The following is a 21868-nucleotide window of genomic DNA, read 5'->3' on the forward strand; positions in this document are numbered from 1 at the left end:
ACCGCCTTCAGAGATGGATAGCTCTAGGCGGAGGGGATGTCAGGAAGCAATAGCGTCACATTTTGGCACTTTTAAAATAAAGATTTCCAAGACTTGGCCGCAATTTGTCTTACCCTCGTATTTCTTGAACTAGTGAGGGCAGTTCATCACAATGCATTGTTCATATTAATAAATGCTGATGAAATAAAATGAAATATAGTAATAAAACTGTTCATTGGGAAAAGTATATTAATCTCCATATGTCTGTGATTTCAGTTTTGTTTAATTTTAGAAGGAAATCCTACCGTAGACAATGTTTGTCATACATAGCTTTTGGAGGATGGGTATCTTTTTAATTATTATTTCTCACACAATTTTACAGCTGTCTTGTTTTGAAAGCACCTTTTTCTTTAAAGTCAGAGGGGACGTGATTAGAAATGCGGCCTAAGACACGGATTGTTCTGCATTGATGGAATTGACCCGCAGAGGTGCCCATCACTTTAGGAACATACACTTTTCAGAAAAGTAGCTACAATATGAAGCTCTATAAAACCTTATTTGCCATTGATTTCTACAGTTAGTACATGGGGACGGGAGTAGGTTTTTGGCTACAATCTATACATAGCTCACATCCCAGAATTTATTTAAAGTACTAAAAAAAAACAACTGTTGGTCAGTTGAAGCTTGCAAAAAGGAACGCAGAATGCATGTGGATAGAGGAGGCTTGACATAAGCAAAGATTGATAAACATGCCACTTACCAAGGAGGCAAGCCTCATATAAAGTGATTTTAATAATTGTGACCTTATACTCTCTAAATCATCCCAGTACCAGGTGATGAAATCACACACTCTCTATGTAAGAGAGCTCAAAGGTGGAACTACTTTCAACAGAAGGGAGGAGGGGGACGCTTCACAGCCTGACCCTTCATTGATAGCTCGGAGAGACCCTAGGGCTTGATAACACCCACTTTGAGATTCACCCAATAAAAAGGAGAATCAAGGGCATGTCTTGCTCCATATTTATAAAAAGGTGGAGTTGCCATGGAAGGTATTATCCCAAGCAATTAGTAGCAAAGTCTTGCCTATTGCAAACGACTGTGTGTGTGTGTGTGTGTGTGTGTGTGTGTGTGTGTGAGTGTAAATCGAAAGGTATAGTTCTTCTTCAATGGCCTTAGAGATCCTTCCTGAGATAGACAGTTTTAGATCTTGATAGGATGGCTGCGACTTTAGTTTCGTGTGAATTCCTTCAATAGTTGATTCACATTCTGGCATGCAGACTAGTTTGTAATAAATTTGTGTTGTTTTAGTTCTGAGAGCTGAGTCACCTGTGGGTGACTGAACATCATGCTTTTGAAATTATCAAGGTGTGACCCAAACCCTGCCTGGTAATTACCATTCACTTATCTTGCCACCTTTCCGAGAGCTCAAACATCACCATTTTAGTCAAAAGACAAAGCACAAGCTTTCTGTACAAAACAAAGAACTGTGTTTCCACGGGAGGTGAAATGACTCCACTGGCTGAGCAGCTGACTTGACTGCGCTTTCCAGGTCTGCTGCTCATTTAGGGTGGGCTTGACTTCACCTCCACCAGACTACAGGCATTTCTTCTGTTTCATCCCTGTAACTCCCCAAATCCATCCATTCTCCTTCGGTTTCTGTCCCTGAATGTAAAATATCTACTAAATAGAGGAAAATTTTCATTCCACCTTTGCTCTTTTCCCCCAAGCTAAGTTAAAATACTCGAGGCAACATAAAGAAAACGAAGACCCTCAGTTTTCCTTGCAGCTCAGAGAAGATTAAAAAAGGGCATGTGTGTCCCATCAATAGTAAGCTCTTAGTCTCTTCCCTATATGTTCTCCAGCATGACATAGAAGACTTTATACTAGCACTTAACATAAGCTTAATACTTAGTTCACATCCCAGCCACCGTGACACCTTGGGAGTTCATGGGTACAGCAAACAGTTCATGTGTTCAGTGGCCAACTGAATGGTGGGTGGTGTGAGTCTACGCAGAGGTATCTTGCAAGAAAGGCCGGGAAACCTGCTGTCGGAGAATTGACGCTGTCATGGGTAGAGTCTATTGGTGGTGGAATGAGACCTTGATATGATTTTGCCTTTTGGAGTTTAACTCCTTTGTCACTAGCATGAATTTTTGATATTAGATTGTTTGAGTTAGAATCCGGATGCCAACATTCTTTAGATAACGATTCAGGCTGTTTATGCGTGTAAAATGAGAATAATACTTTTTCCCAATGTGGTAGTTACATAATCTGGTGCCAACTAGAGACTATTAAGAGTGAAGGGCTGGATTTAGCCTGTCAATCAGGTTGCTGCTTGATGACCTCATTTGGAGGCACTATGGAGATAAATAGCTTGCTGAGGGAGAGGAGGGACAGGCACTCTCTGTGAGACATTCCTGTAGACAAGCCACATGCAGCTTGCTGATGGAGCCACAGCCCTGGAGCTAGAGGAGCCATGTGGAGACCCCTGCCAGCACTGAGATGCTTCCACCAACACTGGATCCATACGACCTTCTACCCATTGAGCTGTGATTTTCCTGCATTTGGTGTCATTGCATGTGTTGCGTGAGTCTAAAGAAAAATATATGCACTCGTGTCCAACATATGGGTTAATATCGGACTTATGGACTTGATCTGGACTTGGCTGGGATGTTTTCTCAATATACAATTACTCTTTGATATAAAACTCTTTCTTATACATATATGAGTGTTTCTGGATTTGTTTCTCTAGTCAACCCAGACTAACATATCCAGATTCACAGCCTCCTTGTGCAGATTAAAAGAGACAAAATAGGCCTACTTTTTATAGGGCCTGACTGGAATAAGTATTCACTAATTGATAACTAATGTTTTATATAGGCACCCTGGTGGTGGAGTAGTTATGAATTGAACTACTTACCACAAGTTCCACAGTTGGAAACCACCAGCCACTCCACGGGAGAAAGGGCTTTCTACTCCGGTAAAGAGCTACAGTTTCAGAAATTCACATTGACTGGATGGCAGTGGGTTTTTTTTGGTAATATGTATAAAATGGGAATAATAATTCCTTCTTTACCACAAATGTTAAATGAGCTGATACATGTAAAATACCTGACACCTAAGAGATTCAAAGTATTCTTTGCCTCCCAAAGCCTCCTTTCACCATGTCCTAGGGTGCAGTGCACAGAGACAATTCAGGTGCACAACTAAATGTAACACAAGGAAGTCTGAGGACATGATGATGTCCAGTTGAAGTGAATCACCAGTGTCGCCTCCATGGTCCTCCCTGCAGGGACCAAGGCCATCCTAGTCCAGATACCAGGGACTGTCTAGCCTTCTGGTTTCCAGCCCCTAACTCCAGGCAGATTACCTTTATCTTAAAAAAAACGTCCTGGTTTCCTGGGAGTCCTGGTGGTGCAGTGGTGGCTCATTAGGCTGGTCTTTCCACTCGCATAAACGGTTACACTCTTGGAAACCCACAGGAGTCACGAAGAGTCAGCCTTGACTTGATGGCAGTGAGTTTGGAGTTAAAAAGAGAAAGGAAGAAAGAAAGAAAGAAAGAAAGAAAGAAAGAAAGAAAGAAAGAAAGAAAGAAAGAAAGAAAGAAAGAAAGAAAGAAAGAAAGAAAGAAAGAAAGAAAGAAAGAGACACCTTGCCAATTTCAGATGGCCTTAACTCTTTTCAGGGAGCTCTGGTGGTGCAATGCTCAAAGCACTCAACTGTTAACCGTAAGGCCGGTAATTCCAAATTACCAGTGACTCAGGAGGGGAACGATGTGACAGCCTGTGCCCGTGAACATTAAAGTTTGGAAAATCTATGGGACAGTTCTATAGGGCCACTAGGAGTCTGAACTGAATTCTTGGTACTAGGCTTGGTTTAGCATGAAAATTCTATGACCGTTGCTAGTGCTCTTTGAAATTCTATTCCTTACACATTGTATGTTTATAAACTCTCTTGTATCAGATTTTCTTTCTGATTCAATGCAAATTTTTGGTTTCATTTTTTGCTTCCTTTTAATTAGTTGATTTGTTCATTGTTTTGGCCTAAGTATCCGTGTTAGTCTGGGCTGACTAGAGAAAAAAATTCAAAGACATTCTTATGTGTGTAAGAGAGGACTTTATCTCAAAGAGCAATTGTACCTTAAGAAAACATCCCCACTGGAGAGCAAAGGCTTCGAGAGTGATTAGGGCAAAGAATGTACGGATGTGCTTTATACAATTGATGCATGTATGTGTGTGGATTGTGATAGGAGTTGTATGAACCCCTAATAACATGTAAAAAAAGAAAATGATTAGGGCAAAGAATGTACAGATGTGCTTTATACAATTGATGTATGTATATGTGTGGATTGTGATAAGAGTTGTATGAGCCCCTATTAGAATGTTTAAAAAAAAAAAAAGAAAACATCCCAGCCCAGTCCAGTTCAAATCCATAAGTCCAATATTACCCCATATGTCGATAATAGTCCATAAATTCCTCTTTAAGTTGTATGAGTCCCTAATAAAATGTAAAAAAAGAAAAGAGGAGAAAAAATGATTAGGGCAAAGACTGTACAGATGTGCTTTATACAATTGATGTATGTATATGTATGAACTGTGATAAGAATTGTATGAGCCCCAATAAATTGTTAAAAAAAAAAAAGAAAATGATGAGGGCAACAAATGTACAAATGTGCTTGACGTAAAGGATGGATTGATGGATTATGATAAGCACTGTATGAGCCCCCGATAAAATGATTCAAAAAGAAAAAAAAATTCCTCTTTAGACTCATGCAGCCATGCAATGATGCTGAATGCAAGAAGATCACAGGTCAGTGGGTGGAAAGTCTTGTGGATCCAGTGGTGGTGGAAGCATCTCACACTAATGTGGGTCTCCATGTAGCTCCTCCAGCTCCATGGCTCTGGCTCTATCAGTGTAGCTCCATGTGGCTTGTCAACAGAAATGTCTTACAGGGAGTGAGTTTATCTTGCCTCCAGTGAGTTATTTATCTCCTTTGCACTTCCAAATGAGACAACAAGCTGTGACCCGATTGAGAGGCTACATTCCACTACTTCACTCTTAATAGTCCCACATTGACACCAGGTTATATAACTACTACAGTATCCCATAGTACTTAATGATGCTTGGTTTCCTTCCACCAAGCATTCTCAGACTGGCTCTATTGAAAGGACTATTAGGTAGTCTAGCTTAGGGGCTGGGGTGTCCATTATGCACACTCAGAGGTCTGAGCTACCTGCCCATGAAGGAGCGGTACACTCAGCATGCTCAGAGGATCAGGTTTCCAGCAAGGAAGGGGAGGTACACCTGGGTGGGCGCTGCATCTGGATTGGCCCACCTGGGCCAGCTAAATTCAATTCAGCCAATGGGGTCAACCAGGGTCGTCCACCATGCTTCCCCGCGGAATAATTGAAAAGGCAGGAGCCCGGAGCCGACCGCATGACTTTCCGAGCAGCTTCTAGGGAGGCTGCACAGGGTGAGGGGCCCTGTGGGTGCCTGTGTAAACCTGAAACTTCTTCCCAAGCTCATAAAACTCTTTTGAATCACAAACCAGGCTTCAGCATGAATTCTTTCTCGTGCGGAGCCAAGGACTGAGGTCTATCTCTCCCTGAGAGATCTAACAGGACCACCTATCCTCCCACCTCAAACACCTTGGTGGAAGAAGCTGCTGTTTTCCAGGTTCATTCATGGGTTCACACCAAACCCATTGCCCGTGAGGTGATTGTGATTCATAGTGACTCATAGCACACAGGATTAGAACTCCCTCATAATGTGTACAAGACTGTCAAGCTTTACAGAAGCTGACTGCCATTATTTTTCTCTCAGAGAATGACTGTGGGTTTGACCCCTGACCTTTCTATTTGCAGTTGAGTGATTTAACCAGTACACCACCAGGGATTCTGTACTTAGCCAGAGGGGACAAAAGGAAAGTTGTATCATCTGGATATATCATAGGTTCAAATATTTCTTGCTTGTTCCATGATATAATTTTTTCTCCGGCTTTTTACAATACTGTTGGTGGTCTTTTCTTTCTGACTCTTTATATTATTAGCATTATTTTCTTCTTTCTTTTAAAGGTCACATTTACATTTGTCTATACAACATCCAACCTCTCATCGTGAATACCTTTTCAACATCTTATCATTTTTTCAGAGGGCAAACTTGAGGCTTTTGCTATATTATTACTACCTTAGGAAGGATTTCATGTAGCTAGCTTACATTAAAATAACAATCAACTTCCCAGTTGAAATAGAATCCACTACAACTCGGAGTGGCCCCAAAAGTGTCTGAATAGATGTGCATTCCCTACGGGTTTCAATGACTTCAGCACCTCCCCGCCGGCTAGCAGCTGGGCACGCTAACCATGTACAGCACAGTTAGGTAATGGACTCCCTACTTACCATGCAAAAACTCAAGCTCAAGTTGATTCTAGCTCCTAACAACCCTCCAGAACAGCCACTGTGGCTTTCGGAGGCTGCACATCTTCACGGGAGCAGTACGTCTCAGCTCTCTCTTGCAGAGTGGCTGCTAGGTTCACATTGGCTGGCCTTGCCATTTGCAGCTCAACGTGTAACGCACTACACCACCAGGTTCATGCTCTTAGTAATGGTGGCTGAACAGCGCCGGTCACAGGAAAGGTCGATGTTGTTTTTAAGTTGTTGTCAAGTTGATTCTGATTCTTGGCAGCCCCATGTGTTATGTAACAGAACTGTTTGATGGGGCTTTGTTGACTGTAATCTTAATAAAATCACATCGACAGGACTTTGCTTCTCTGGGACTACTGCCTGATGTTTGAACGGCCAATATTGTGTCAGCAGTCAAGCCCAGCCTGTTGTGCCATACAGGGATGTGAAGAAACAGCTTAATAGAAATTCCTTTCTCTCATTGTCACCGCCCACTTGTGATGATAAATAAGAACCCATGAGAAACAGCTCGACTTTCTTTAAAACCCAGGCCTATGGCACACATTAAGGATCCCTAGGGGAGATATAGTGGATTGTGCATTGGACTCCTAATGTCAAGGTCTCTAGTTCGAAACCCCCAGCTTCTCTGAGCAAGAAAGATGAGGCTTTAAGCTCTTTTAAAGACTCACAGCCTCAGAAACCCCAGGGGCAGTGCTATGCTGTCCTAGAGGGCCACTATGAGCTGAATTGGCTTGATAGCAGGGTGCTTGGTTTGGAGGTACGTAATTCTGAGGGCATTTCCCTCCTATTCTTCCTTCAGCATCCTGATAGTCACGATCCAATGTTATGCTCCTACCAACACAATTTTATATTTAAGAAAATGTCAGAGTATTTTCCATCAGTGCCTTTGTAATTCTTGTGTATTTTGTTCTGAAGGATCCTCCTCCTTTTTTTTTTAATATTCAAAGAAACTTTCTTTTAGGTTTAGATACCCTAATGTCAATTTGAAGCTGATGCTACATTTATATGTATTTCAGGTTTGTAATACCAATAAAGAGTGAGAAAAATGTAAAAGCCCTAGGGGACAGGAACATTTTTAGGTAACAATTCTAAGTAAATAGTTCATAAGAAAGTGTTCTTATTGAGATCGTGAATACGAAATGCTCTTTTGTATTTTCACATTCTATTATTTGAACAAAAAAGGCTCTCAGTAAATTGCCCAGTGATAAATTCCTTAAAGAGCCGAGGAGAAATAGATAAAGCATGGTGGCTCTCCCAGGGGAAATACATAGGAAGTAAACGTCTAGGAGGGGAGATGAAATGAAAATAAATAATCGCAGTGTCAACTTACACCTTTTAAGAAATTATTCCAGTCAAAAAGATTTCCTAAATGATCCGGCCTTGGTTCTGCATCTGCAGTTTAGTTTGCTTCGGCGCAATAAGGCGCTAACATGGGAGAAAAGCTGTAGACTGTACAACTTCCGTTAAAAAATTTTTTTTACTCTTAACTTTGATAAACACAACCAATTTCAAACACAGGAAGTCCTGCTTCCCCCACCGCTTTGTGGAAAAACAATGCGCTTCTTTCTGTGTCTGACCTTGGCTCTGGCCGCGGGGTCACTTCTCCTCTGCCCTCCCTCTTAGCTGGAGAAGCACTGTGTACGTTTTCCACACGCAGCAAGAGTCAGTGTGCCTTTCCTGTTGGCTTTTATTTGGCTTTTATTCTCCCCAGCTTAACAACTCCTCCAGGACAGAACAAAGAAGGAAGAAGTAAAAAAATGAAAACTTGTCCTTTCTTAGCTGATTTTTTTTAAAGGACAGTTCCTGAAAGGGAGGTAGTGGAAGTTCTAGATTACGACAAGGCTTAGGGATAGTTAAAGAATTTCTTCTAATTCTTTTACAAATTACTGACTGCTGATGATAACACTGGGATAAACACATGCTACTTGTTTTAAATGCCTGTGTGCTTATTTCTATTTAATATTTTACCAGTGGTTTCTACTAAAGACATTTAAAATGGCTATTATGTTTTAAGTACATTTTGGAACCCCTGATGTAAACGAAATAGGAGTGTGTGTGTGTGTGTGTGTGTGTGTGTCTGTGTGTAGGTGTGTACAGGAACAATATGGTTAAATAAGTTGTGATTTATTCATAGGACAGGATTTATATAACCTTTAAGTGTGGCGTTCATAAAGATTTATTTTATGGAAATGAAAAAATAACATGCACTTTAGAATGAATGATCACAGCCTAGTTAAACATGCATATCGATAGAGAAAATACTGGGATATCAATATATTAATCTCTGACAAATACTATTAGATGTAATTTACTTTTCCTTTATTGCATGCTTATTTTCAGCAGCATGAATTCATTTTGCCGGGTGTTAGGCTGCTAACCAGAAGGTCGGTGCTCAACCCTACCATGGAGTCAAGTCTCAGAAATCCTAGACAGTGGTGTGATAAGTCAGCAGCGAGCGACTTGACAGTAGGGTAAGTGGATTTTCATATTAATTTTACATTGACAAAAAGTCCTCAAAGTAAAATGTTTGATTTTAGAAAATGTGGCATATCTCTTCAAATGGTCTTTATTTAGCAAGGAGGACACATATTCCATTTAAGAAAAAATATATTTCCAGTAAAAGTGTCTATGCAAACATTTACTCAGCTAAATGAGATAACAGCTGTAGTAACATTATCTTGAAGCCATTCTTATAGGCCAAGAATATTGGCTACTCTCGCTTTCATATAATTCAGCCTAATTATGAATTAGGCGTTTGTTAGATTTCTTGGGTAGGAAATAGGCTGTTCATGGCTTTGCATGAGAAAGAATTCACTCAGAAGCCTGGTTTGTGATGCAAGTGGGTTTTTATAAAGGACAGAAGTTTCGGGCTATACAGTCACGGTACACAGGCACCCTCGGGGCACTGCCTCACCCCCCAACGTGGTGGCCTGAGGCCAGAGAGAGACTGTGGCATGGCCAAGCAGAAGGCAGAGGGGCAGCTGGAAAAGAGGGCCGTGGTCTCCAGGTTTCTGGTCTTTAGGCCCTTCAGCTGGGAGGCATGATCAAAGGTACTGGTTGACCCCATTAGCTGAATTAAGCCCTCCTGGCCTAGTTGGGCCCACCGAGGTATACCCCCACCCCCGTTCAAGGGCCTGCATTGGTGCAGGCCCTTTAGCCTTTATTGGCTTCCAACTTCCCGTAAGGGGTGGGGGTGGGTCATGTAGAGGAGCACCCCCTGGTTCCTGTTTCTAGCTACCTAACCGTTTCAGGTTCCCTGTATGTGGTTTTGGAAAAATAAAAGTCGAAGAAAGTAAAGACAGATACGAGGGTGCTTTTTATAAAATTGACGATCCAAACCACAGCAAGAACAAAGTCACTACCCTGGAGTCAATTCTGACGCAAGGCGACCCTCCAGAACAAGCAGGAGTCCAACTGGCAGAAGCCGCTCAAGCTCGCTTTTCCATTACAATTTCCCTCCTGCTTAACATTTAAAAATCAGCCCATGGCGTGAGCTGAAAATTAGAGTGGCTGTTGAAATCATGGAGTCCCTGGGTGACACAAACAGTGAATGTGGCTGGCTGCTAATGGAGAGGCTGGAGGTTTGAGTTCACCCAAAGGGACCTTGGAAGAAAGGCCTGGTGGTCCATTTCCAAAACTCCAGCCATTAAAACTCCACACAGCACAGTTCTACTCTGCCACACAGGGTGTTGACATGAGGTGGAATTGACTGGATGACAACCGATTGATTGGTCAGCCTTTTGAAATCATATTTCTTATGAACATAATCAACCCTTTCTATGAAGGTAAGGAGTTGCGGTTAGAAAGTGTGTTCCTTTTATACATTTATCCTTGTTACATCCTTTTCATAAGGACCTTTATTTATTTTAAAAATTATTTTATTGGGGGCTCATACAATGCTTATCACAATCCATACATACATCCCTTGTGCCAAGCACATTGGTACATTTGTTGCTATCATACTCCTCAAAACATTTGCTTTCTATTTGAGCCCTTGATATCAGTTCTCATTTACCCCTCCCTTCCCACTCCCCTCTCCCTCATGAACCCTTGATAATTTATAAATTATTTTGTCATATCTTACACTGTCCGACATCTCCCTTCACCCCCTTTTCTGTTGTCCGGCCCCCAAGGAGGAGGTCACATGTAGATCCTTGTAATCCGTTCCCCCTTTCTACCCTCCCCTCCCACTCTTACCACTGAAAGGACCTTTATTTATAACTGGAATATTCTGAACACTATGTGATAGGAACAACCCTTACTGCACCAGCTCATTCGGTCTTTAACAAGGGATTATTGTATTATTCACATTGTATTCATGAAGATTGAGATATAGAAAGATAAAATGTCTTGCCTAGAGCAGAGCTGGCAAATGACCGTGCTCAGAGATTTGTCTAGTGATGAAACCTGAGCTTTGGCCTTTTAATGACTGAGATAGTTAAAGATTATTGTGTGAACCTGGCCAATAGACGCATGTGGGATTAATTGATGGATGGAGAAATAAATGGTTCGGTGAGCCTTGCCTTTCTAGTTCTCAGGTCTTTTGCTTTCTGATGGTTAAACCAGGGTGTACCTGCCTTCCCCAGTGTCCTGCTTCAGCTGGCAAGACTCGCTTCTTGCAAGACATCCGAGGAGAAGCAACATGGACCTACCCTGATGCAGCCCTGGGTACTGGAGCAGCTGAGTGGAGACCCCTGCCAGCACTGAGATGCTTACACACTCACTGACTCAGCTTTCCTCCTGCAGTCGGCATCACTGCATGTGTTTTGTGAGATGGAGGAGGACTGTGTGGATTGGTGTTGAACAGATGGGGTAATGTTGGACTTGTGGGCTTGGGCAGCACTGAGTTGGGATGGTTTCTTAATATACACTTATCCTTTATATAAAACGTTCTCTTATACATATGCATTTCCGTGGATTTGTTTCCCTAGTTTATCCAGACGAACACAATGACTATTTCTGAGAGTCAAGTGTATCATTTCAGATGTGTTTCTTAATTAGGAATACAGTTTTAAAAGAATTTACCTATAACACCACACAGCTAAAAACTCTCTTCCGTATATTAAATGTCTGTTCTGACCATCAGAACAAGAGAGTACAATTGTAAAACATGTACACTTCACCCAGTTCATAATAAAAACTTTTTAAAAAGAGACTGTAGCCCAACCAAAGAGCCTCTACGTAGCTATTTGCCCAAGCTCAGACCTTTGACTCCTGGAAAGATAAGTCGGATTCTTAATGGTATCCCTGAGTCTCTGAAATCACCTTGGACAGAGAAGTTAATAACTTTGAAATACATTTAGGAAATGTGTTTTGAAAGTATTTATATCTTCTTGTTGGATTGCGTTGGGTGATCAGGGAAAAGGTAGAAGGCCCAACTCAAAGCTCTGTTAGCTCTCCAGGTAGGAAAAAGGATCAAGCAAAGGGGACTCCGAAGCTGGCTTCCGAAGCAGGTGGAAATGAGTTTGGTGTGATGCTGTTTAATCCTAAGAAGGCAAGGTTTTCGTCCTGGGGATGCGCTCTCATGCTAAAAGTTGATGAGAGATCAAATAAAAAGGAGGCAGAGATGGGACCTGTGGAGTTTATTGGTGACCTTCAATAAGCAATTTCCCTGTTGAAGGGAGGTAAAGGCAGATTGGTGTGGCTGAGAGTGGTGATTTTCCTTACTTCAGGGAAGAAATTTGAGCAAAAGGCTTGTATAGGTCTGAGAATGATTTCTTGTCAACTGATTCATAGAGGAGTGTTTTGGTAAAGGTGAGCACTCAGGACTAATCCATCCTAAGTCAACCTTTTGTATTCTACTAATGCAACCCTAGTCAAATGAAAGTCCTATCCCATTTACTTTGCCATTACTTTTAATATCCCATTTTGTTTAATTTGTGGGTGTGTTCATCTCCAGTAGCTTGAACAATGGCAAGTAATAATGTCTCTTTTGGGCCACTAAGATATCATTAAGACAGCCATGACAATGTATTTATTGGCGGGATATATATTGTTCTCCCACAAGTATTACATATACAATGTAACACTGAGATACACATACTTAGACAAATATTCACACATTTAGGAAAACTCTTGCAGAGCAAAAACTAGGATTTTTCTTCAACATTTAATATTATCAAACCAAGCACAGAGAAGCATCATGAAGACTTCAAGAGTTCTCAAAGAGACTTTGAGAAAACTGTATCTGAGTTCTATTTTACTTGCAAGAAACTTGCTCTAATCCCCACCATGGTAAGGTATTGTGAGGACTGGAGATCAAGTTCATCCATGCATGTGTATGCACCTGACACATACTAAATGTGCAGTTCTCATCCTGTGGGTCGTGACTTCTTTGGGGGTCGAACAACCTTTTCACAGGGATCACCTAAGACCACGGGAAAACACATATTTCCAGTGGTCTTAGATGGCGAGACACGACTCCTCTATCCGTCTCCAGGCAGGTCCACCCACATGCAGTTACTATGAGTACCCGGCGTGAAGACTGTTACCCATGCCACACCATGCTTGAAGACTAAATGTCATCGATGTCTCATTAGAAATAAATAGTTCACAATATGGAATTACATATTATTTTTGTGATTTTCACTATGCTTTAATTATATTCAATTTGTAACAATGAAAATACATCCTGCCTATCAGGTATGTACATGACGATTCATAACAGTAGCAAACTTACAGTGATGAAGAAGCAATGACAATAATTTTATGGTTGGGGGTCACCACACCCTGAGGAACTGTCTTACAGGGTCGCAGCATGAGGGAGGCTGAAAACCACTGTTAACTAAACCCATTCATTGCCGGTGAGTGGATTCTGACTCAAGTGTTTCACGGCTCTCCCACGTGTAACAGAGCACACTGCCCCCTGGGGTTTTCTTGAGTGTACTTCTTACATCCCTACACCCCGGGGCTTTCCTTTGGCGCCCCTGGGTGAATTCAAATCACCAAGTTATAGGTTGATAGTGCAGTCCCAACTCCACTGAGGGACTCTGACACATGGGAGGTAACCCAAAACTTGGGGGGATATTTGGTACATAGTAAGCACTTAAGACAAATGTGATCACTTGAAAAGATAAGCAGACAAAACCACATTTATTCTCAATACTTGTAAACTTCTCACCGATATAACTAAGCTCGGCAGCAGGTGCCACCTTTACAGAACATGGGGAGAAGCTGCGGGGAGAAAACCAACTGCTTGCACGGAATTCAAAGTCGCTGTGTAATTAATCGAAACATAAATCTCTGAGAGCCAAACACACTGGAATTTTGAAGTGCCAACTTCGGAGACACAGTAACACGGACAAAACACACACACACAAGCCTAACTGAAAACACTGCTCTGTGCATCTGTGTGCACGTGGATACACACACATGTTTAATTCCTGGCCTTGCTCCGGAACACAATGAAGAACTCAGCAGGGATTACCAGTTCTTTGGCTTGTTGAAAAGGAGGGAGCCTGAGGCAGGAGTACTCAGTAGTCAAGGTTTCTTACCTTAAGAAACATCATCCCCCAGGCGCTTTTGCCCTCATGTAAAAAAGCCACTCAAGTGCTTTATAAGACACAGGGGCCACATTGCCGCTAAATTAAAAACAGGCCTGCGGGGGTCGTTTTCCAGCTGCTCTCACCCGCGATTTTCTTTCCCGGATTTCTGATTAAGACTCTTAATGCAGCTGGTAAATTCCAAGAAATAATAATAGTAATAAAGATGAAATGAATGTGCCCAGTGTCATAGTGACGCAGACGATACTTCCCTCGCACTTTAACACGCCACGCTCCAAGAGAGGACATTAGTTCAAATGATAAGGGAGAATCTCCTAAACATGGGCGATTCATTTCAATGCATTAAATGGATCTAAAAGTGATAACAGTGGTTTGGGGGGCATTTATAGCGTAGATCGAGGGTAGCATGGGGGTTAGGTCCTCTCTCTTTAGGCAGGCATCCAGAGACCGGTAGTTCTATTTGGCCAAGGGTTATTTGTTTTTTTGTTTTCATAGTCTCCTGTGATGTCTCATAATCTGCCCTGGAGATTTTATTCTGAGCATGCGTTGATGTTTACGTGGAAGTGCACAGAACAAAAGTCATTAGATACAGTTAGATTTCATCATTGGAATCAAGTCAATTAAAAAGGGATTGCCTCTCCAACTTCCAGTGTGATTCTCAGACAGAGTGACTCTTCATGGTCTGGCGGCAACCTTCCAAAGCAGCAATGTTCTCATCTTCTCCAAACCTGGCTTCATGGCGCTTTGTGTCTGCAGGCGTTGCTACACAGAGGGGGAAGAAAGCAAAGCAAAGCAAAACAAAATGCAGTGCCTGTTTCATATGTCTTCATTTTAATGTGTTCTTTGCCCCTGGTTGAAGTAAATTCTTAAATTAGCAAATCCATTTATAGTTCTATTTTTCCTCTTTGCTGAAGTTTCGAATGAATGGCCTTCTGTTCATGGCTTATAAGACAGCAATGGCAATAGCTCAAGACAATTGACTGATTGAAGAGTCAGGGAAAGAACTTGAAATAGTTGACTTTTGCTGATGGAGGTTAACTGGGAGAATGAGTGGAGGGGCCACCAAAGAGAACTTTAGTTAATATGATTTAATGCGGTGCAGGTTGATTTTGTGAGGAAAACGTCATTGGTATAATCCATCAGATAATGTTTCCGTGCAATTACTCTGTCCTTTCCTTGTTCCTTGCTGCACATCTTTATTAAGAGTTCTACCATCCCAGGTATCCGTCTACAACGCGCTGTGAACTTGGTGCGAGGCTCCTATAAAGGAAGAAGGTCTTTTCTAGAATGTAATTATGTTTTAGAAGTATGCCAAGAGGCTAAAAAAAGGATGATACATCTTTTTAAATGTGTGCATTAGTATTTAAAGATATCTAGGTGTACATAATTAAGATGGACATTTAATGTACAATTTCTCTATTGGCTCTCTTGTCATTCTATTTCACAGCTGTTCTTCATTAGGAGATAGGCAAATAGCAGAGAAGGGAGGTTCTACGAGGGTCTTGTCTCACGCGGGGAACAGGCAGGCAGTGTGGAGAGAGTGTGTTTCTGATGTCACAGAACATTTACTGGGTGAAAGGAGATAGTGCACATGGTTTATGTGGTGCCCGGGAAACCACGCGGTGACCAGGTAACATGTTTTGGGTACCATTTTGCGGGGACACTTTCAGGCACGCTTACTAGAGTACCTCACGAGCTTGTCTACAACGTGCATCCAATTTCGATCAAACCCATGTGATGCCTGTTAAACCTCCTGTAAGAAAATGAAGAAAGATCGCAGAAAACGGAAGATCCTAGAACACCTGCCCGCCAGGCAAAAGTTTTTTCTGTAAGCAGCCTTCCTGCTCTCCTTTTCCTCCCTGTAACAGAGTCACTACCCGCATGCATACTTCCCCTTTAAGAAGGCCTGGCACCTTATTAAAGGCAGATTATTATTATTTTGTGCCACTGATGAAAAGCGTCTGCTGCCTCTGACCTAGAGTGAAATGATTCTGCGGCTCTGCAGTCATTGCTGCTTCCTCCACAAAAGGTGTAGGTTCTGGGGAAATGGTGACTCAGCATTAAGCCACTCCCTGCAGACCTAGTTTCCCCTTATAAATAAGATTTATCACATATCACTCTGGACAAAGAAGGACTGTGCTGAGAACAAGGTTACCACTTCCAGCTCATGGCCAGGGGAGATTTCTTTCCTGTGTCTATCAGCCACACTTTCTGACTTGTCCCCATTTTGGATTTCGGGAGAGCTAATAGAATTCATCGTCAGAGATGAAGCAAGGAATGTCTGGTCAATTTTACCACTGTAACTTCTCGTCATTTATTTGTTAAAAACAATAAAGTTTAAAGTCAATAGATTAGTTTCACAGGAAGCATTCAAAAAGTACCTTAAAAGAAAACAATACAATCCCGATTTTGCAAAGGTAACGGAATATTTTTGAACTTGTTTTCTTTCCCCAGAGAATGCAGAATTTCAATGATGTTTACTGGAAAAATGATAGTAATTTATCTTAGCACTCAAAGAAAAATAGTATTAGCACCAAACATTACAATAATTTAAAATTTCAACATGTGAAGGTATGTAATCTAAAGATGTTTTAAAACAAAATAACTCTTTCCCTATAAAATAGAAATTAGATTACTTAGAAACAGATTGAAATAGCATGCCTGATTGAAGTATCAAAACTAATATAAGACGTATGCAGCATATATCATTGGGTTCAGGAAAAGAAAGCACTTTACCCCATCCAAACACACATAACCCTATTTCAGTCTAGAAAATCAATTTCACTTATGTCATTTCTACAGAGGAATGTGCTAGAACTGAACTCCTCTGGTTATGAAATACATAAATATTCTTTGTTTTGCCCGGAAATTTTCCCTCTAAAAGCTAGACTTTGTAACGGCATGAAATAAAAGTAAGTTCTCATGTTTGAACAGATTCTTTTCTGAGAAAGAAGATGTTTTATTCCTTTATTAAAAGAAAGAAAACTAAGCATCTTTTCAACGCTATTCACAACTGTCAGGCACATACTTGAGTTCACCATCCTCAACAGAAGGTTCCTTCTTTCCTTTGGGAAGAGTCCGGTGGATTGCATTTTATGACACTGCTGTTTTCCTTTTATAGCTGCAGCTTGAAGGCCATGCAGGGCCAGGAAAATCCATGGCCTTTCCTCCTTCAGATTACCTTCAGTCCTCGCCGCCCGAGCCACTCATTTTCCCACAAAAGTGCAATACATGCCGAAGGCAACTCGGAAAGCCGTTCTTGACTAAAAGATAGTCTTGTCAAACCATGCATTGGAGAAGGAAGTAATGCGTGTGCTTGGCATCCGTGTGGATGCTCTGGGGTGAAGTTAAACATCAAGCCCTTTATTTGAAAGAACTCACGATTAAAGGAGAATTTAGCCGATCTGCTTAACCCTGGAAATCAACTCAATAAGAGGATTCATCAAACACCAAGGGATATAATCTCTGCATAGATCGGTTGTACATTAGGCATTTTCTCTACAAGAAGGCCCAATTTCTGCATGCTGTGAAGAATTCCCTTCTTTTGATTGCCTATGGGTCTTGGTGGCGTGGCCTCTGAATCGCAGCGATTAAACACACCTCCTTGCATGCTCTGCCTGTATTTTAATGCCCGGCAGGAGGGGCTGAGAGCCCAGTAGCCAAAGCAGTCAGCTGTGTAGTTGCTAGGAGAATGGATTCGCTATGCCTGTTTGGATTTTGAAAGAATATACCCCCGGGCAAGTCATGTGTCGGAAATAGTTTCTTAGGTGGCAAGGTCCCCACATTGACAGGGCTGGTGGTTCCCCCTTACATGAGTCCTATGTCCTTATCCCCCAAATGCACAAATACGAGAGCAGCACCTATCCAGTTTGGCCTGCCTGCTTTCTTTTTGCCTTCCATCCCCTTCAACTCTTCTTTTCTTCCATCTGTCTCTTAAGACAAAATAGGTGTAAGGACACTTTAAGATACCTTGACTTTGTTCAATCAATGCCCACAGAGGCAGCAGACAAGAGATCCAACGACGCATTGCCTTGGGTAAATCTGCACAAGACCTCTTTCAAGCGTTGACAAGCAAGGATCTTACTTGGAGGACTCAGATGCCCCTGATGCAAGTCATGGTCTTTGCAGTTATCTTACGTGCATGTGAAAGCTGAACCTCCAACACGGAAGACCGAAGAAGGATTGACGCGATTGAATTGTGGTGCTGGAGACGAATACCGAAAGTACCATGGACTGCTAGGAAACGAACAACTGTGTCTGGGAAAAGTACAGCCAGCACGTTCCTTAGCGGCAACGTTGGCGAGACTGTGGTTCACATACTTTGGACCCATTGTCAGGAGAGACCAGTCCCTGGAGAAGGACATCATGCTTGGTCAAGTAGATGGTCAGGGGAGACCCTCGACAAAATGGCTTGCTACAGTGGCCTCCTCCATGGGCTCCGACGCAAGCACAATGGTGGAGATGGTGTAGGACCAGCAGGCAGTGTTTCGTTTGGTTGCACACAGGGTTGCTATGAGTTGCAACCACCTAACAACAGCCGTCTCATCACATCTCGGGGACAATCAGACCAATGCGTTTATACAAATGATCCATATGGGTGTGTTATGAGTTTGGTGCTCAATATATTACTGATGTGCAAAGTATTTTGCCCAAAATCTCTTTGCCCAACTGATTTCCTTCTCTAAATTTTCTCCAGTAGAAAGGAGTCTATTGTCTGGACAGGGGAAACTTGCTAAGTTTCTATCAACTTCCTGAAGAATTGCAAACTGGAGATTCCAGAGAGAAGTCAGTTCCACTCATGCTGTGGTTTGAGACAGGTGAGTTGTGGTGAATGAATTTCCAACTTGGTCTATAAAACATACGGATGTTATGCGGAAGGCTTCCCCTTCAACTTGAGGTTTGTATATCTTAAGATCTATAGAAATTCATTCTCTCTCAAGACAATATACTTTTGCCAAATTAGAAAAAGTGGCTAGGCAACATGTTTGAGGAAAATTAATATCAAGAATAGCGTCACTCTGACTTCAGATGACTCCAAGACAGTGACCTTGAGCTTGATAGGTAACATTCCTAAAGTATCAACTAGTAAAAAAAAAATTACTCCAGTCAATTTCTCCTATTGTCAGATTTGCTTTTCCTAGAGATGTGCGTGTGTATGTGTTTCGACTTAAAATATATGTGTGTGACCACAGACAGCCATTCCCAGAGGCAGTGATGGCTCTCATCGCCCAAGCAGGTCCCTGGACTTAATTCCCTGTCAATGCACACAGCCATCCCATCTCCCTGTGAAGTCTTGAGTGCTATTGTTCTGTTAAAACAGGTATCAGTAAACCTTTAGACTAAGATGGAGAATGGAAAAAAGGTTTGGCAATCTATGTTAATCAACCAATGAAAAATTTATGAACCATAAAAGTTTAAGCTGCCACTGATTTATATATATATATCCATATATATATTTGCCATTGAGTCAGTGCTGACTCATAGTGACCTGTGGGTTTCTGGGACTGTAACTGCTTACAGGAGTAGAAAGTCCAGTATTTTTTCCCGAAGAGCTGCTGGTGGTTTTGAACTGCCAACCGTGCAGATTGCAACTCAATGCATAACCACTACACCACCAGGGCTGACTCACTCTCTTTCTATATGTATGTACAAACACATATACACACATATATAACCAATAAAATAAAAATCAACAATTTATATGTAAGGAACTATGCTAATTGCTAGAGAGGATAAGAAGGACCTGATCTTCTATTTTTCTTTATTAAGGAGGAACAGGGTAGAAATTTAGTTTCATTTTTATTTCCTCTTTTCTTTTTCACCAAGAAAAGGCAATTCTAATTTCTTTCCCCATATACATTCTGGTTGTTTCCACCACCACTACCCAAAGTTAATGTAGTTCGCTATTTGCTCACTTGATTTTTTTTGTTCTATCACTTTTTTATGTAAAAATACAGAGAACACAGATTTTGCCAATTCAGCGTTTTTTAGGAGTGCAAGTGATGGCAGCAATCCTTTAGCACAGCCATCACAGATCAATAGCTCACGGGAGGCAGCCACACACACTCTCTGCTTGGTACTCCTGATGACAAATGGAGCTACGCTACAGCCCTGGAGCTGGAGGATGCCAGCGCTGAGCTGCTTCCACTGCCAGTGGATCCACAAGACTTTCCACCCACCGGTCTGCGATCTTCCTGCATTCGTCTCTGCTTTGCTACAGACTGTTGGAGATGAAGTAACACTATTTTAGGTAGAGTAATAATTCTGTGTCCTTCCACTTATTTCCCACAACACTTTCATGAGATGATATGCATATTTATATCTATATATGTCTGTGTACTCATGGATATGTATACAACACAAGATGAAATTCTCCTTAAATTGATCCGAGAACTTTTAATATTCATTTTTACTTTATCTAAGCCATTGAGGAAACACAACTGAGTTCACTTGAGCTTATCTTCCCTTCCTGATGGTCCTCATCTCCCCGAGGGGTCTCCTTATGGTAGTGCCACCCCAGAGGACCCTCTGCAGTGATGGAAAGGCCATAGGCCACATGTCGCTACTGAGAGCTTTGTATATGGCCGCTGCAATTCAATTAATGAACCAAATAAAACCTTTTATGGCGAATGGTTAACACACTGGACAATAGAGCCTTAGAGCCACTGGCTGACTAAGGAAATATATGTTTCTCTCATACTTCATATTTAAAAGGTGACAGTCTTTGCTCATAATGAAGAAAAACAATCTGAGCAATTATTAGAATGGGACAAATGATACACTTAATCTGTTCATTGGCTTTCTAATAATATGATGTGGATTTCAGAACTTGTCAAGGTTTATTCTTGCTGTTAGCAGTGTACTACACTATCAGGGCTCCTACTTCAAGGTTTATTTTTATGCCTAAGTATGATCATGAGGAATTTCTATTTTATAAGGGTCCCTGGGTGACCAGAGCAGCTAAGTGCATAGATCATAACAGAAACGTTTGTGGGTTGAATTCTCCAGAGGCACCTTGGAAGAAAGGCCTGGTGTTCTGCTTCTGAACAGCCATCTCCTTTGAAACTATTGTGGTAGTGACATAATCTGGTGCCAACTTGAGACTATCAAGAGTGAAAGGGTGGAGTTTAGCCTGTCAATCAAATTGCTGCTTGCTGACCTCATTTGGAGGCAGTAAGGAGATCAATAGCTTGTTGGAGGCGGGACACACGTACTCTCTGCTTGGCATTCCTAATGACACATGGAGCTATGCTAGAGCCCTAGAGCTGGAGGAGCCGTGTAGAGACCCACACCAGTGCTGGGATGCTTACACTGCCAGTGGATCCACAAGGCTTTCCACCCACTGACCCGTGATCTTCCTCCATTTAGCGCCATTGCATGGATTTCAATATTCTGAAGATGAATGTATAGACTGGTATGGGACATATGGGCTAATATCGGAATTATGGACTTGATCTGGACTGGGCTGGGATGTGCTCTCAATATTCAATTGCTCTAGTATATAAAGGTCTTTCTTATACACATATGAATGTCTCCCTGGATTTGTTTCTCTAGTCAACCTGGACTAAACAACTGTGAAGCACAATTCTACTCTGACACCGTTGGGGGTTTCAGACGTTGGAATATACTTGATGGCAATTGGTAAGAAGAAATGTTCGGTAAGCCATAATCTCCTTTTACTTGCTTTATACACGATTTTTAGAAACTGCTAGGTCAGCAGTGTGGTGAGGCATGTCCATGTTCTTGTTGCTGTGAGGTGCTGTTAAATTGCCCACCTTACACACTGACCCACTGCTCAGCCCTGCACCACTCACTCAGTGGCTCTTATGTTTGAACCTATTGTCGTGGTCACTGTGTCATGCCATCTAGTCCAGGGTCTTCCTCTTTCTTGCTGCCCACACATGACTATAATTTAATCTCCCCTTAGTTCTTCATGAGTTAATAGATTCTCTCCCATCCATATTT

This window comes from Tenrec ecaudatus, chromosome 5 (genome assembly GCF_050624435.1).
Source record: "Tenrec ecaudatus isolate mTenEca1 chromosome 5, mTenEca1.hap1, whole genome shotgun sequence".
In the NCBI taxonomy this organism is placed as follows: domain Eukaryota; kingdom Metazoa; phylum Chordata; class Mammalia; order Afrosoricida; family Tenrecidae; genus Tenrec; species Tenrec ecaudatus.